A 17173-nucleotide genomic window follows, 5' to 3' on the forward strand; every position below is an offset into this window, starting at 1 on the left:
TGTCCGTCGTCGTTCGTCGTGCGTTAACATTTGAACATTTTTAACTTCTTCTCTGAAACCACTGAACCAATTTCAACCAAATTTGGCATATAGCATCTATGGGTGAAGGGGAACAAAAATTGTGAATTTTGTGGTCCCTGCCCCCCCCCCCCCCCTCTGGGGCCTGAGGGATAGGGCAAAAACCACTAAAAGTAGTGCAATCTTTGAAAATCATCTTCTTTACTCCTGGACATCAAGCAGTCAAACTGTTGGTGTGATTGTAATCAGCATTGAGTCCTCTACCAAAATTGTGAAATTCATGGCCCCAGGGTCAGGGGTTCTAGTGCCCCGGAGGGGCTAAACAGGTTATATAGTGAAAATGGATTATTTCTTTGAAATTCTTCTTTTCTGCTCCTGGGCATTAAATAAACAAACCAAGTGCATAGATAAATTGAAAATGACTGCCTCTTCCAAAATTGTGAATTTTATGACCCCAGGGTCAAGGGTTTTGGTGTTAGGGCGGGACTCTATTATTTATATAGTGAAAATGCATTTATTCTTTGAAAATCTTCTTCTCTGCTTCTGGGTATTAAATAAACTAAGTACATAGTTATGATGAGCAAGAGTGCCTCTTCCAAAATTGTGAATTTTTTGGCCCCAGGTTCAGGGGTTCTGGTGTTAGGGCGGGGTCCTATAGATTATATAGTGAAAATGCAAAAATTCTTTGAAATTCTTCTTCTCTGTTCATAGGCATTGAATAAACTAACCAAGTGCATAGCTATGTTGAAGAAGGCTGCCTCTTCCAAAATTGTGAATTTCATTGCCCCTTAGTTGGGGGTTCTGGTGTTAGGGCGGGGCTTTATTGATTATATAGTGAAAATGCATAAATTCTTTAAAACTCTTCTTTTCTGCACCTGAGTATTTAACCAAAGAACTATGTGCATAGTTATAAGCAGGAAGGATGCCTTTTTGAGATTTTTGAATTGCAGGGTCCCTGGTTTAGGGCTTCTTGTGTTAGCGCGGGGCTTTAATGTTTATATAGTGAAAATGCATGAATTCTTTGAAAATATTTTCCTTTGTTGTTGGGTATAATGCCAATGAGCTTAGTATATATTTATGACAAAAAATATGCTTCTTCCAAAAATGGTTAATTTCCAGGCCCCTGGGACAGATCGTGGTACTTTGGGGGGGATAGTCTGAAATAATTGAATGCTTTGAAATCTGCACTTTGATGTTAATCAACAGCAAGATGAAATAAAATTTTTTAAAATGTCCAAAATTTTGAAAGATGTGGCCCCAGGGTCAGTGGTTCCTGTGATATGGGGAGCTCACCTGTGGACCCGCCCCAACACAAGAAGCCCTGACCCAGGGGCCCTGAAATTCACTAAAAGTGGAAATGCATTTTCTCTTTGTTACTCTGATCTATCTCTGGGTATTAAGTAACCAAAATAAACATGCTGAGTGTATAATTATGATAAGCAATGGTGCCTCTTTCAAAATTGAGAATTTCATGGCTTCTACTGGCTCTAGTTTAAAACATGAATCAAATTCAATTGTTGGAAAGTTGTCGCATGATACTCAGGTGACCTATAAGGCCCATGGGCCTCTTGTTTAGGATTTATTAGTTATTTTTACATGCTTTCTATATTTAACATTTTCCAATTTTCACATATAGTAAAGTTGTCACATAAAGGCATTCTCTCACCAGAGGACGCTACGCAAGCTTCACTTACACCTCTGTCAACGCCTGTTGTACAAGATTCTTGTACAAATTGTAAACAATGAATAAAATGCATCAATAATTGTTTTGATTCTTTCATTTATTTATAAAAAGGATAGTGTATTTTTCAATTAAATTCTAACATCCCTTTAAACATTTTTTCTCCGAAGTTTTTTTAGAACTATTTTGCGGAGGTAAAAATTAAATTAGGTCACATGATAACAAAATGGAGGACCGAGTTAAAAATGCTGTGTTTGTCTACGATAGGAGAATTTCTGTTAAGCCGAAGCAGGTGGAGGCCTTATGCCATGTTCTTAACGGTAACAATGTCTTGGTTAACTTGCCAGTTGGATATGGGAAGAGTTTGATCTTCCATGTTTTGCCAGAACTGTTGAAGTCCGATACAAAAACCACTCCAATCGTCATTGTGATTTCACCGTTAAACATTATTCATAAAGACCAGTTGTCTTCATTGGCCGAGCACAACATACCTTCTTGTAGATTGAACATTGACACAAAGCTTTGCGATATCACGGAAGATGGTAAGGTATTTGAGGCAAAGTCCGACGCCAACCTTGATGATGTTATTGCCGGGAAATATCGCCATGTGTTTTGTCATCCCGAAGCTTTGCTGAATACAACTCTTGGAAGGAAATTACTCGACAGTGATGATTTCTGTAGATTAGTCGTGGCTGTGGTGGTTGACGAATGTCACATTTTAGATAAATGGTAAATTTTAGATGGTAATTGAATTGGTAAATTAACGAGGCCCGATCTGCCATTCTCTCCCCTCCCCTCCGATCTGCTTTGCACATACATGTACGATGTGACGCAGTGTCGACTCAAGCACGTGACAGTACCCTTGACTGTCGTCACAACAGAATACAAAAACGTCATCAACTTCTTACCCATCAATTTAGTACAGATTCATTAATTTTATCTCATTTTATTACAATTTCTGAGTGTAGAAAAAAAAACTGCAACCAAAAGTAAACATTTTTAGTATTTCTCCTTGAACATGTTGAAACTTTTATACACAAATTTTTTTATTGAGGAGTTAAATACACATGGGATAGCTTGAGTTTAAAAAAATAAGTCTATGAATCAATTAAATGCTACCCAAAAATATTTAATTTGCAGAATCTATATATAAATGATATGTAGTAAATTCGTAGTTTTGTCGCATTACCCTCCCCCCTTTTTTTTCCAAGTAAAACAATGTTGTGTTTTAAGAAAAAAAAATTGGAGAGAAAATTATTTCATAATGTAAGAATGATTTAATTTTCAGAAACTTAAATACAGTATATTCATGATATTACAATGGTTTGTTGGTGTTATGTAAACCTACTTGCAACTTATAAAATATCTGTAGTTGAACAAAATAAGTCCTATTTTTGTGCTTTGTTCTGCCCCCTTTTCAATGCAATAAAGGGTACCTTCAATTTTCTTTTCATTATTTAAAATAAGAATGAAAATTTCATAATATAAACAAAACATTTCATCATTTATTTTTTTCTAAGAACTATATGCGGTATATTGCATATGTTTGCCCCCACAAAAGTCAAATTTTGAAAACTTCCTGAAATGTGCTGAATTCAATAAATTGTACGAGAAATATAAGTTAACAGAAAGTATTATAGTTCCAGAGCAGTGTATTCACAATTTCTGTTTTTATGACGTCACAAACTAGTCCGATTTTATATCCTTTATCAGAAAGAGGACAAAATGGACAAAATTTCAACAATTTAAGCTTTAGAATTTATAGAGCGCATGTGTGTTCAGGAACAATATTGACATATTTCATTGATATTATCATTCTACACATTATATCAAAATATTAATCCTGAACACACATGCGCTCGGTGACTTTTATTTAAAATATCGACGAAATATGTACATTTTTCTGCAAAATTCATAAAAAACTGAAATTTACGTCATATTTGTGACGTCATTACGTACATATGACGTCATTACTTATGAAATTATTCAGTGCTTTGAAGTCAGCATATACTCCCCTGTTTAAGGACTTAATTAAATATTACTCCATCAAAGTTTGATTTTGGGGGGCAAATGTTGGTTAATACCGCATATAGTTCTTTGTCAATTCCTTTGTTAACCGGGGAGTTTGAGTATGTATTTGTGTATATTAAAAACACAAAAAATGGTCCATACTTTGAAAGTGCTCCCATCTGACCACAATAAAGGCAAGGAAACAAAATTTCATTCTGATTTTTCTTAGCATAATACATACAAATATATTTCCAAGAATTAAATTTTTTACCATTCCGTTTTCATAATTTTGAACTAGATTGGGCCTCGTTAAATCTAAATTAAATTTGCAAACAAGGAGATGGTCTTGGGCACAGTTTTGAAGTTGTAAATCCTTCACAATCTTTGTAGAAATTCCATGATTTACATGATACCAGATGGATATTATATATAAAGTGTTCACCACAAGCTTTATTATGTCGAAATTATAAGTTCAATTTTGGGTGTTTAATTGCCTTGCATTCCTTCAATCTAGCATACACCAGCCTCATTAATATTGACTATTGAAACCATGTGCAAATGGACAATAACTGTATTATAGACCTGAGTGAAGACTAAACATTTAGGTCAATAACTTACTTTGAGGCATCGACATTTATCTAACGCTTTGATAGAGGGTATGTGCAGTTCAGTGGGAAATAAAAACTAACTTGTGAACAATTTTCATTTTCTACCAAAAATACATTTTAAATTTTTATAAGTTTCATTCATTAATTCAATCTATTTTCATCTAAAGGAAGGATAAACCATATCTAGAGTGAATGACTTGACAATTCTGAAAATTTGTCTCCAAACAACCCTTTGTACGAGGGTTCAATTCCCTCCCCAGGCTTTATTTTTTAGATGGTGCAAAGTTGGGCAGATTGCCTGGTGGCCCCGCAAAAGTTCAGTTTGGAGCAGCTTTTCATTTCAATTATTATTCTTATTAGATTCATATATTCTCTGGTATATTTTTTTAGGAACATCCACCTAACAAACAGAAAATTTAATGAACAATTGTCTTTAATATTTGAAATTATTGAATGCTATCAAGGGTTAGAAATAAGAATAAGTTTCTCTATTATTTTGATTATTGTTTTTACAGGGGAGAAGAATTCAGAACAGCCTTCAAGAAGCTCAGTGGAATTAAGGCATTTTTTCCAGATGTACTACTAATAGGATTGAGTGGAACCTTGACGACTGAACAGAAGAGGACAATACCGAAACAGTTAGGCCTTGAGAATTATAAAGTGACAGAGGAGACACCAGATAGGCCAAACATCTTTCTGGAAAAGTACAAGAAAGTGTCTGGTGATGATGTCATCTCGGATATGAGACAATTGTTCATAAAATTTGTAACCAACTCTTTGAACAAAAGAATGATTTCCCCGTCACTTTGCTTTTCACACCTGTGCACTATATGAGTGAAGGGTTAATGTACTTAAATGGCTTATTTCAAACAAGTAACATTGATAAAGCAATTTACAGTGCTATATGTTCAGGACAGGATGGCTATGTCATCAACAAAACTATAGAAGAACTGAAGAAGGAAGATCCTAGAATTAGACTGGTGTTAACAACTTCCATTGCTGGTATGGGCTTTGATCCAAAAAATGTGTCCCATGTCATTCATACATGCCCTCCTAGGAATGCTTCCCAGTATCTGCAAGAGATTGGGAGAGCTGGTCGCCAGGGACAACCCTCAAGGGCGACTTTATATTATGGAAATCGTGACATAGCGACCAATCTTCCTGGCATCAAAGATGACATCATTAAATACTGTAAAAATGATGACTCTTGCTTCAGGAACAGTCTTCTGTCTGTGTTTGGATTCCAAAAAGATGGTAACATAAGCGATTGTAAATGCTGTTTGTATTGTAGAAACCAGTGCTTATGTGAGGAATGTGTTGGTATTTGATTTAATGGAAAAATGGTTCAGTAAAATTCATGTTTTGCCAACTCTTGCTGTTGTCAGAAAATATGAATAAAATTAATTTACTACTCATTTTTAATACAGTACATATTAAATATTGATCACAACATGTAGAAGTTATGGCCATACTAGAGTATAAGGTCATTATAATTACTCCAAGCACACACACATGCATGCATATGCATGCTCAATGATCTTTGTTCAGGACATGTACACATTAACCCTAAAAAGGCTTAACCTCAAACAAACAAGTATAGTTTCAACGCTTCACTTACAGTGCTTATAATATAAAAACAATGTCCCCAAACTTCTTATGGGGAGCGTACGTAATCATACAGGTGGTAAGTTCACTTCATCTTCATTGTCGTCTTCCTCCTCTTCAACTGTAACATTAAAGCCCCTTGTTAGACGATTTATGATTTGATTAATCCTGCATTTAAGTTTAGGAAAGTCTTCAGATTTTAATGGTTCTTCCAGGAGTATGACGAAATGGCCTCAACTTTCGGAGTTCTTTATACAGGCGTGCTTGATCAGCCTGTTTTTGAATGTCTACCACTTTTGGGATTCAGAAGAACACTTGAATCAAAATTGGAACAAATTTCATCTATGGCATCAGCTGACCTAGTAACTCTAGATATAGACTGCTCAGTTTTATTTGCCCCAAGTGACTTTATGAGTTGTTTTTGGCTACAAACGCTGTGTTCCTGTACTAAGTCACTTTCCACATTGTTTCCAATCCCACCTCTACAGTTTGTGAAGGATCCTTCTAACACTCTTATCCTTTCAAGGGGAGAAAGCAAATGACTACATTTTAAAATGTAATCAATGTTCTCTACCAAGTATTTGCTCAATGCTGAGTGAGAGAAGAAAAATGGAAGGGAGTACTGACAGTTGAGAATGGCTCTGGACAAGTCTCCTTCTTTCGCAGTATCATTCATTTGCAATAAATGCAGGTACCAGTGACACAGTTGAAGAGAATAGTTATATAAAGCATCACTTTTCTTCTCCATTCTATAAGGGATGAGCACAAATTGGTCACCTACATTTAACAACTGATAACTGCACATTTTCAAGATTCTTTGGCGAATCACTCTGTACGGTGTCGACTTTGCAGTATCCATAATAATCCATAAACTCATTGATAATGTCAAAAAGTTGTTCCTTCATTTCAACATCAGCTTTCTCACCTGTGTTTGTCAAATTATTTTCAGGATTGCTTTCCATATTTTCCATCTTGAAAAACTCCAGAAACTGCTCTTTGATCATTGCCTCACCAGTTACCATTAGCAGATCATGGTGTGGTCTAAATCTTCCTTTTACCTTTCCATTGACGTTTGATCTATGAAGTAGGGTTTTAAAGTAATGAAGAGTTCCGGGAGAATTCTTATTGGTGTACAACCTCTTGTAGCATTTCTACAAACAGAAAAATATTACAAGATAAAAATGAATGAATATATGAATATCTTACCTGAAAATCATTCAAAATAATTTTAGTTATTTACACTTTCTGTGAGAATTTCATAAAAATGGCTAGTACCTAAATTCAAGCTAGAAAATAGAATAACTCAAATTCAACTATGGTATTTGCAAGATCAAAACAATTCATACTTTTTGTAATGCATGAAGTTAATGAGAAGTAGCATTCATTTGTGCTGTAATGAGGCACTTATGTTGACATTTACTTCTCTGTTTCTCTATATCGGAGTTTAAAGAATCCCCATAGCAGAATAGAAATAATTTCCTTGTCATCGAAATTGCTCGAGAATATACCCCTTTCTCAAGATTTTGTTGGCAAATAAAAACCTTTCCCTCGGACTCGGTCTTTTTTTTTTGCCAATAAAATCTCTGTACTATGGGGTATATTCTCCCCATAAGTGGGAATTATTACTTTATTAGATTAGACAGCAGCAAAGCATAACACATGTATTTCTGCTTGTGATGTGCATAACTGTACATTTAAGCAAATATTGAATACAGACTAGTAGCATGTGCATGTATATACACCTGGTAAAATATTGGTTGATTGAAAAAAATCTAACACCCAAAAAGGTCCATAAATTAATCATCAGACCTTATCTGCATTTGATAAATTTACAAGTATTACAATAAAATACATGTACTTACATCCAAAAAGTCCTGCTTGCTGTGCCAAAGTTCACAAACAATTGGGTGTAAATCTTCCAGTCTTTTTTCCGGTGTGACAGATAACGTACGCAGGTTTTTGGCTTCCTGTAGCCTGCATCGTGTCAACTGGTCACCACCTATGAAAACACTTGTATTTCCTCAGAAGCTCAACACTACCTATTAAATTTAAGTTTATTTTCTTCAATTCTAAATTTTCTGTTTTTCCTAATTCTAATGAAATGTCATTTTTCTTTAATGGAAAACAGCATAAATGGCTAACATTTTTATTTTTATTGAAGAATAGTTGACAACCTTTAATTTAATTTTTAACATAGTTAAGATGCTTTACAACAAACTATAAAATTTATCAACAAATGATAATATGACCTATGTTTGTAATTTTAGAACTAATCAATTGACATATTATAAAGCCCTTCAATAGAGAGGTTTGCTTGATATGTTTTAGTGAATTTCATTTAATTTACCGAATGCTTTGGTATATATATCAATCAAATGGTTCTCATATCCATCCATAATGGCCAGGCAATCATCATGTTTAGCTTCGTTTTTGAACATTATAGGTAGTGGATAAACTTTTGAAGGCGCTGACATTTTCTTAGTGTACTCATGAGGAAGACGATCTGGTAACAACTTCTTCAAGTATTGAAATGCAGGAATTGTGCAAAGAATTCTGCCCAGTAGAACACAATATGAATACTTCAGTCTTTCCCTGTGAACACTGTGTGATGCAAGAAGAACACAGTCTGCTGACAGTGTTTCAATATCAACCTTTGGGCGGTCATTGCACATGTCCACTGTGGCAATGCGGGGAAATATTAAGTTAGAAGTGAAAAGGTGTAGATCTTTATTTCTGTTCTCTGCTGTTAACTGTGAAGCTTTCACATACTGGTCTAGATTGTCACCTGTTAAATAGAAACAAGAAATTCAGCCTTATCCTTAGTGCATAAATATATTTAGTACATCAGTAAACACAATAAGTATGTCCTCTCTGTCTTCAAAAAAAGATCTTTACCATTTTCAACCCACAGCATGTAAATAATACTGCATTTTCCCCATTTATGGTATGCAAGCCATTAGATAATTTGTATTTGTGATATCTGTAATATATGATAAAGTGAGGGTAACATATAAATTACAAAAAAAAAAACATTCCCAGTTAACAACCTACCTGTCACCTTCACTAATGGATTTGATTGCAGATTCTTAATAATCAGGTTTTGATAAGACTCCCCCAAGCTGTCTTGGAACTTCAGCCTTCTCTGAGATGATAGTACCACCCCTAAATGAACCGTGTTTGGCCCTGCAGTGAACATAGTGAAATAAAATAAAATAAATTGCACAGTAATATATTCTGTTTGCAACTGCTTGAAAATACTGTTAAAATGCATTGTGCATGTCCTTGTTTGTTCTATGTACCCTAAATGTATTAATTTTATTAATTCTGATAAAACTATATTATGAAAAAAATTTGCCCAAGTTGAGATATACTCTTTAAAACATCTGACAAAACCAACATATGGATGGATCAAGTTATGATGTACATTTCAGGAGAGACTAAAAAACTAAAGCTTATTTCTCTCTTTACTTCCTTTTACAATATTTCCAAAATCTCTTAATAAAATAACAATTAATAGAAGGATTTTACTCTCCAATGCAAAAACTTACATTTCACTATTTCCATATATTGTATACACACATTCCTGGACTACCTGTACAAAATAATATGGTAACAATATGACAAATAAAAAAACTGAAAAACAACAAGGAAAACAAATTTTCTGTCCTCATTTTCTTTTATGAAAGCTATTTCTAAATAGGCATTCAATTACCTTTACAGACTGAGAGAAACTAAAATAACAGTGATATTAAAAGTGATTAAAAGATATATATCACAATTTCACCTGCTGGGGCCTGCATGGCCATAAAAATTGGGGATATTTTCTTTAATAAATGTCATTAAAAGGGGAGATGGCTTAAGTTACCACTGAGACGAGTATAAAAGTAAGAACTTGCATATTTTGTTCTTGATAATTCTGTAAGAACCTCTCCAATAATTGTGTTAACTAGATGTCATACTGAACAGACTTAATCCTACTTAGAATCCTATCAATCCTATCAATCATATTTTTTTTCATTTAGAATGAAACAGCTTTTAAATGAAAATGAAAGACAGTGTCAGTTTTCCAAATTTAACATAAAATTAAAAAAAAAACACACACACACAAAACATAAATGTTACTAAATTGTATCAATATAAAAAGTTTGAATAGAGTAAATTATGAAATATCTTCAATTAATCAGTTTCTTTGAAATTCAGATAAGTAATGAAAAACAGAAAAAAATGTCATAGAGAAAATTAAACTCAGAATTCAAGTTAATATAAACACCAAATTGCGATTTAGAATCAGTTGAAAATCATGAATAGAAGCTTTCTGGGATGTTACCATGCAAGATCAATATAGCTTCAATTAGTATTTCATGTATGAAAAACTAGAAGCTCTAACTGCAAAAATTTTCTTAAATCTTGCCTATTGTTTGAGAATTTATCTGCTTATCTGGTATATTATATGGGCATTTAAATGTAATTAGAAGCCATAAATCACTTTCAGTAACATCAGTAACATCCCTGACAAAAAAAAGTTGAGACCAGTATTTTTTTTAATTACCATTCCTTTCAATTTGAAAACTTACCCTGTCATCAAGACCTCCTTCAGTAGCAATAGCTGAAGTCATCGTGTGGAATGCTGTAAGGTTCTGACTTCTATGTTTCATCAAAATACTGTAACAGGTGGCCAAAACAGGTATCAGTGAACTGTTTATCTTATTTGAATTTGGCACTGCTATTACCAAAAAAAATTGTAGCAAGAATGGCAATCTACAACAAAAACATTCAAACATGTAATGATTGTAAAGAAATAGCATTCTTGATATGGCTTCCGTTTGTTCAATACTTGTTTTTTTCTCCCTTTCTGGATTATTTCACCGATATGAGAGATCGCAACATGCTTGTTTAAAAATACTATAAAATTAGACTGTATAGTTGTGAGACAAAAAATTAAGGTACTCAACAATGTTTAACTTTAACTCACTCTTTTAAAGTACCAGATTTAATCTTAGTGAATTAAGAAAAACAAGAGGCCCACGGGCCTTGTAGGTCACCTGAGTATTGTGCAACAACTTTCAAACAATTAAATTTGGTTCATGTTATAAACCAGAGGCCATGGAATTCGCAATTCACAATTTTGAAAGAGGTACCATTGCTTATAATAATTTAGACTTAGCATGCTAACTCTGTTTACTTAATACCCAGAGGTAGATCAGAGTACAATTAAAAGAAAATGCACTTCCACTTTATTACCAGTTGTACACCTCATCCCAAAGGAACCACTGATCCTGGGGTCACATATTTCAAAATTTTGCAAATTTTATCATAAAATGGTTGATTAACACCAAAGAGCAAATTTCCAAGCATTAATTAATTTTAGACTTTGTACCCCCCCCCCCCCTCACCTCGACCCAGGGAAGGGGCATAAAAAAGCCATTTTGCTAGGTGCCCCTTTCTTCATCATGAATATATATATTTGGATCATAGGCATTATAAAACACAGAAGCAAAGGAAAGAATTTCAAAGAATAAATGCATTTTCACTATATAACCAATAAAGCCCCGCCCTTACACCAGAACCCCTGACCCTGGGGTCATAAAATTCACAATTTTGAAAGAGGCACTCTAGATCAACTTTACTATTTAATTACATAGTTTATCTAATACCCAGAAGCAGAGAAGAAGATTTTCAAAGAATTTATGCATTTTCACTATATGATCAATAGAGCCCCACCCTAACACCAAAACCCCTGACCCTGGGGTCACAAAATTCACAATTTTGAAAGAGGCACTCTTGCTCATCATAACTATGTGCTTAGTTAGTTTATTTAATACCCAGGAGCAGAGAAGAAGATTTCCAAAGAATAAATGCATTTCACTATATAATCAATAGGGCCCCACCCTAACACCAGAACCCCTGACCCTGGGGCCACAAAATTCACAATTTTGGAAGAGGCACTCTTGCTTATCATAACTAAGTACTTAGTTAGTTTATTTAATACCCAGAAGTAGAGAAGAAGATTTTCAAAGAAAAAATGCACTTTCACTATATAACCAATGGAGCCCCGCCCTAACACCAAAACCCCTGACCCTGGGGTCATAAAATTCACAATTTTGAAAAAGGCACTCTTGCTCATCATAACTATGTGCTTAGTTAGTTTATTTAATACCCAGAAGTAGAGAAGAAGATTTTCAAAGAATTTATGCATTTTCACTACATAACCAATAGAGCCCCACCCTAACACCAGAACCCCTGACCCTGGGGTCATAAAATTCACAATTTTGGAAGAGGCACTCTTGCTCATCATAACTAAGTGCTTGGTTAGTTTATCTTATACCTAGGAGCAGAGAAAAAAAAATTTCAAAGAAATCATGTATTTTCACTAGATACAATATATATAGCCCCGCCCTAGCACTAGAACCCCTGACCCCAGGGCCATGAATTTCACAATTTTGGTAAAGGACTCAATGCTGATAACAATCATGCAAACAGTTTGACTGCTTGATGTCCAGGAGTAAAGAAGAAGATTTTTAAAGATTGCAATAATTTAAGTGGTTTTTGCCCCACCCCCCAGGCCCCAGGGGGGCAGGGACCATGAAATTCACAATTTTTATTCCCCTTCACCCATAGATGCTGTATACCAAATTTGGTTGAAATTGGTTAAGTGGTTTCAGAGAAGAAGCTGAAAATGTTCAAATGTTAACACACGACGCACGACACACGACACACGACGACGGACGAAAACGGATAGCAATAGGTCACCTGAGTTACTCAGGTGACCTAAAAATTGATAAAATTAAAATAAGATGCCCCATTCATGAAAAAACACAACAGGAATTTTTTTCAATGCCTATTCTAGCATTCTTTTTTTGCCCATGCTCACAATATATAGACTACCTGAAACTTTACATATTCTTACTTTGAAGTATAATTCCTTAGAAAATTAACAAGACTGTGATACTTTTTGAAAATGTAGTGAAAGAACACAAATAAAAGGATAATTATGCAAGCAGTGTATAATCTGCATGTTATTTTCCCTCAAAGGGTTTTTTAGATTTTAAAAGATGACACCTAAGGCCATACTAAGACTCATATACAGATATATAGATGAATTACCTTTTTTCCATCTCACGTATAATATTATGAATGAATCCTTCAGACTCGACAATCTGCTGTGGTCCTTTATAACATAGGATGGATGCAAAGGGGGCAGTTTTTGAAGTCAGCGAAAAAGATTGTGATCTCTAGTTCTGCAACATGACTGAGGTTGACTGTGGAGGATCAAAATTTTCTTTGTCCATTGAAAACATTCTTGTTAATGTTTTTAATGTTTCCTCTTCTTGTGTTTTACTTTCAGTCAAACTGTCTTTACTTGTACATGTATGATAGGAGTGATCACTGAGCAGTGCAGCTTCTTCAGAATCTTTATCTAATGGCTTAATACATGAATGCATATCAATGGATGGCGTGGTGTTAGGGTCGGGAAATTGTTTAATACATGGATGTATATCAATGGATGACCTGGACTTAGTGTCGGGAGGTAACTTTAACTGCTTCCTAGACCTTCCCCTCACCGTATCGCTGTCAGATATATTAAGGGACTTCGGTGTTAACGGGGAGAGAATCCCCCTTTTCTTGTACATACTTGCTCCCACATTTTGTACTTTTAAGAAATGAGAAGTTGCCGCTTTAAGTTTCTCACAATACTCCGAGAATTTTACTATTTTTGTATAGCAGTTTCTGCAAGTTGCAGGTTCATGAGTTTTTATTAACTCTTCAACAACGTCAACATCAAGTATTTTCTTTAAGTTATTAACAAAATCTTCCTTAATTAATTTTCTGCCTGTGAGTTTAAAACTTTTGACATTTTGATTTAAACACACAAAACAATCAAATGAAATGTTTTCCTTCACCGGCGTGGTCGGCATGGTCGCCGCCATGCTTGTTTACGTCATGTGACAAAGGTAGGTAGGTCATGTGCATTGAACTACTTTTTCAGGCGTTGATAGAGGTGTAAGTGAAGCTTGCGTAGCGTCCTCTGGTGAGAGAATGACATAAAGGTATAAAATGATACAAAAACTGAAAGTTTTGATCGTTTACTACGAGAGAAATAACACTTTTTACGGATTTTTGGCTCAAATCTGTACTTAGATTTGAAGCATTTAAAAGTCAATATAGTTCTAGTATGTGTGAAAAATCTTATTTATTTGATATATTTTGAAACTTTAGTCCCATATTATTAATTTAACTTACATTTGAAAACTTCATCTAGTCTTTGATTGCTTAAAAATTATAACTAAATTCAAAGTTCTATAATAATTTTGAGAGGCAGAAAAAAAGATATTTTCATAGCCACCACTCCGCCAAAAATATAGTCCCTGCTAGTTTTCAAACGCACTTTACCGTTTCTATTTAAAGTTATATAATTGTGATGAGGAAAGAAAAATGTGGTCTTTTAAATCTCTTACATCTAAATATGTAAGACATATCAACAAATATACTTTGAATATTCCATCTAGTCAGAAACCAGAGAAGAATTCTACCTTAAGTCGCGAAGTAAGGAGTTGATCCGACCCAGGTTCGAATTCCACTGTGGGACGTGGATAACGGTTCTTCGGATGAAACCGTATAAACCGAGGTCCCGTCTCACAGTAGGTGCAGGCACGAAGGCTCCCTCCCTGCTCAATGGTCCTGAGTGCCGAGTAGAGGACAAAAATTGCAGCTCTCCACCGGCAAGTGGTGGTGTCTCCATATGAGTGAAAAATTCTCGGGAGGGACGTTAAAGAATTTACAATCAATCCATTATGTAGGAATTCATACAAGCAGGTTGATGTTGTTAAGAATTTTCTTCATGAAGACAATATAGATAATATTCTGTGGATGCAAATATTTTGCTAATAGCGCCCTGGTCAAATCCAAGATTTACAGAGAAGGTGGCTGTTCCTCAATAGCGCTCGGTATTTGAAGCTGCGGGTCATTTAGTTTGTTGTTTAACGCCCCTCTTGGAATTTTTTCTCACAGGGAAATGACACTACTATCCGGTGGAGAGCTGCAAATTTTGACCTATGATCGGCACTCAGGGCCATAGAGCAATGAGGGATTTTCGTGCCAACACCTACTACAACAAGGGACCTCGGTTTAAACGATCTGATTTCGGAATTGGACCTATGTATGTTGCAAGAATTTTTCACTCAAATCAGGTTGATCGGTGTCTACTCAAGAGTCGCGGACTAAGGTCGCAAGTTCGAATACCACTGTGGGACGCTGAGACCGGTCCATTAGATGAGACCGTATAAACCGAGGTCCAATGTGGCAGTAGGTGCTGGCATATTCCTCATCGCTCAATGGCCGTAAGTGCCGAGTATTGGCCGTAAGTGCCGAGTATATCTCAGCATTTGTTGTCCTCCATTGGCAAGTGGTGGTGCCTCCAAATGAGTAAAAAATTCTCGAAAGGGATGTAAAACATCAAACAATTAAACTCTTGCGTAAAAATTCGTATTGAATCGTTAATTGTTGGTACTCAAATTCATCCAATAGATAATTTTTCACTTTATTGCAAAAACATGGAACTCTTCGTCCGCCAAAAATATTGGCGTACTTTTGAACATTAGTTCCGTAATGCAACTTTCAAAATGTGCACAATCTATTTGATCATATAAATGTAAAATTGAATCTGTAGTTTACTTTGTTTCAAATGTTTCTGTAGTTTACTTTTTTGTTGTTGTTCATGACAACTTCATATTTACTCCCTAGGGTTTACAAATGCTATGGTAAACAAGTTGATGGGAACTAAAAATAACTCGAGTAAAAATTGCCACATTTCTCAAACGATAAAAGAATAGTAGAACACATAAAGAATATATAATAAATCAACATTCACACTGATACAGTATCAAATGGCCTCCCTTTCACTGAAAATGGATCGCCAAGCACTTGTAAATTAGAAGACGATTTTGATGCCAAGGTTGATTCCATAGGTGTAGGTAATCTTGAAGAAGCTTTGAAGATCGATGTGCCTTTAACTTTAGTTTTTGATATTCCTGAACCAGAGGTACATGTGTGAGATTGGGGAGTTATCATTTGACGAAGTTTCACTATGTTGAGAACTCTTCTCCTTTCTTTCAGCCTTGCCTTTATCTCTGTTTTGTCAGATTTCCTTTGATATCTTTGCTTGTATTTCATATGATAGCAATAAAAGTTGATCGCTAAGAAAGTTAAAAATGAAACGGCAATGGTAACATGAGGTACCCAGATTATATGGGATATCGTTGAAGAATTTGATGACTGGACTGTTGTGATGTTTGACATCATTTCAATGTGAACTCGCTTCAGAATTCTGCTGGAAAGCAGCGCTGCAATTATTTAGAAAAGAAAAATGATTAACTACTATTGTCATAACTAAGCACCATTTAGTATTCGTATATCTTTGTCTAGACGTATTCGGTAGACAGCACAATTCCAATATACTCATTTATTATACCTCTATTGATAATTTTCAAATTTGATTGGCTGGTAAGAAAACTTTAAAACACAACAATGACTCCAAATGGTACTGTTTACAGCAATAATGACCTAGGAATCATTGCACGTGGGAAATAATGACCCGGTCATTTTTATTAATGACCGCTAAATAATGACCTCTTAATCAAAAAATCCTTTTTGAGTGAAGTTAATGCATAAATAATAATTATTCGAGAAAAACAAAATGTTTTTAAAATTGTGCATGGTCTATTTTGCATTACCATACAGAATACGGTAAAATTTTATCGTTAACTTAAACGGTTTACTCATTTCAAAATACATGTATCGTTATAGGCCTACAGTTCGATGGAATGTAGAAGCGGCTCTTTAAAAAGAGTTGAATCCTGTGTTAGATTTTGACTGTGTAGAGGAAAAGTAATCATTAGTTATAACAATTTGATAACGTAATGTAATAATGTAATAAACAATGTTTAATCAGTAAATCAGAATGCAAAAACTTACACGACTTGCAGACGTCAATGTAAACAACTTCGCTATACGGAGTGTAACGAATCCCGATCCCGATCAAAGAAATAATTGATACCGGTTAGAGATTCATACTTTTCAATATATATCGGTATAATAAAACAATTGATTACCCCTTTTGAGTTCAACATGGTGAAATAAGGACCCTCGACCTGGCCCACTCGATGACCTGCCCTGACCTCGGCCGCTACGCGGCCTCGGTCAGGTCAGGTCACCTCGTGACCCAGGTCGAGGGTCCTTATTTCAACATAACAGA

The 17173-nt window shown here is 35.0% G+C and overlaps 2 pseudogenes; one reads left to right on the forward strand and one right to left on the reverse strand.

The window, feature by feature from the left end:
* Positions 1-1925: 1925 nt before the first annotated feature.
* Positions 1926-5645, forward strand: LOC134269860 (bifunctional 3'-5' exonuclease/ATP-dependent helicase WRN-like; annotated as a pseudogene).
* Positions 5646-5915: 270 nt separating this feature from the next.
* On the reverse strand, positions 5916-10538 carry LOC134269862 (uncharacterized; annotated as a pseudogene).
* Positions 10539-17173: the final 6635 nt, after the last annotated feature.

This window comes from Saccostrea cucullata, unplaced genomic scaffold, assembly GCF_032062105.1.
Source record: "Saccostrea cucullata isolate Sc308-1 unplaced genomic scaffold, CSIRO_AGI_Scuc_v1 ctg3413, whole genome shotgun sequence".
Taxonomy (NCBI): domain Eukaryota; kingdom Metazoa; phylum Mollusca; class Bivalvia; order Ostreida; family Ostreidae; genus Saccostrea; species Saccostrea cuccullata.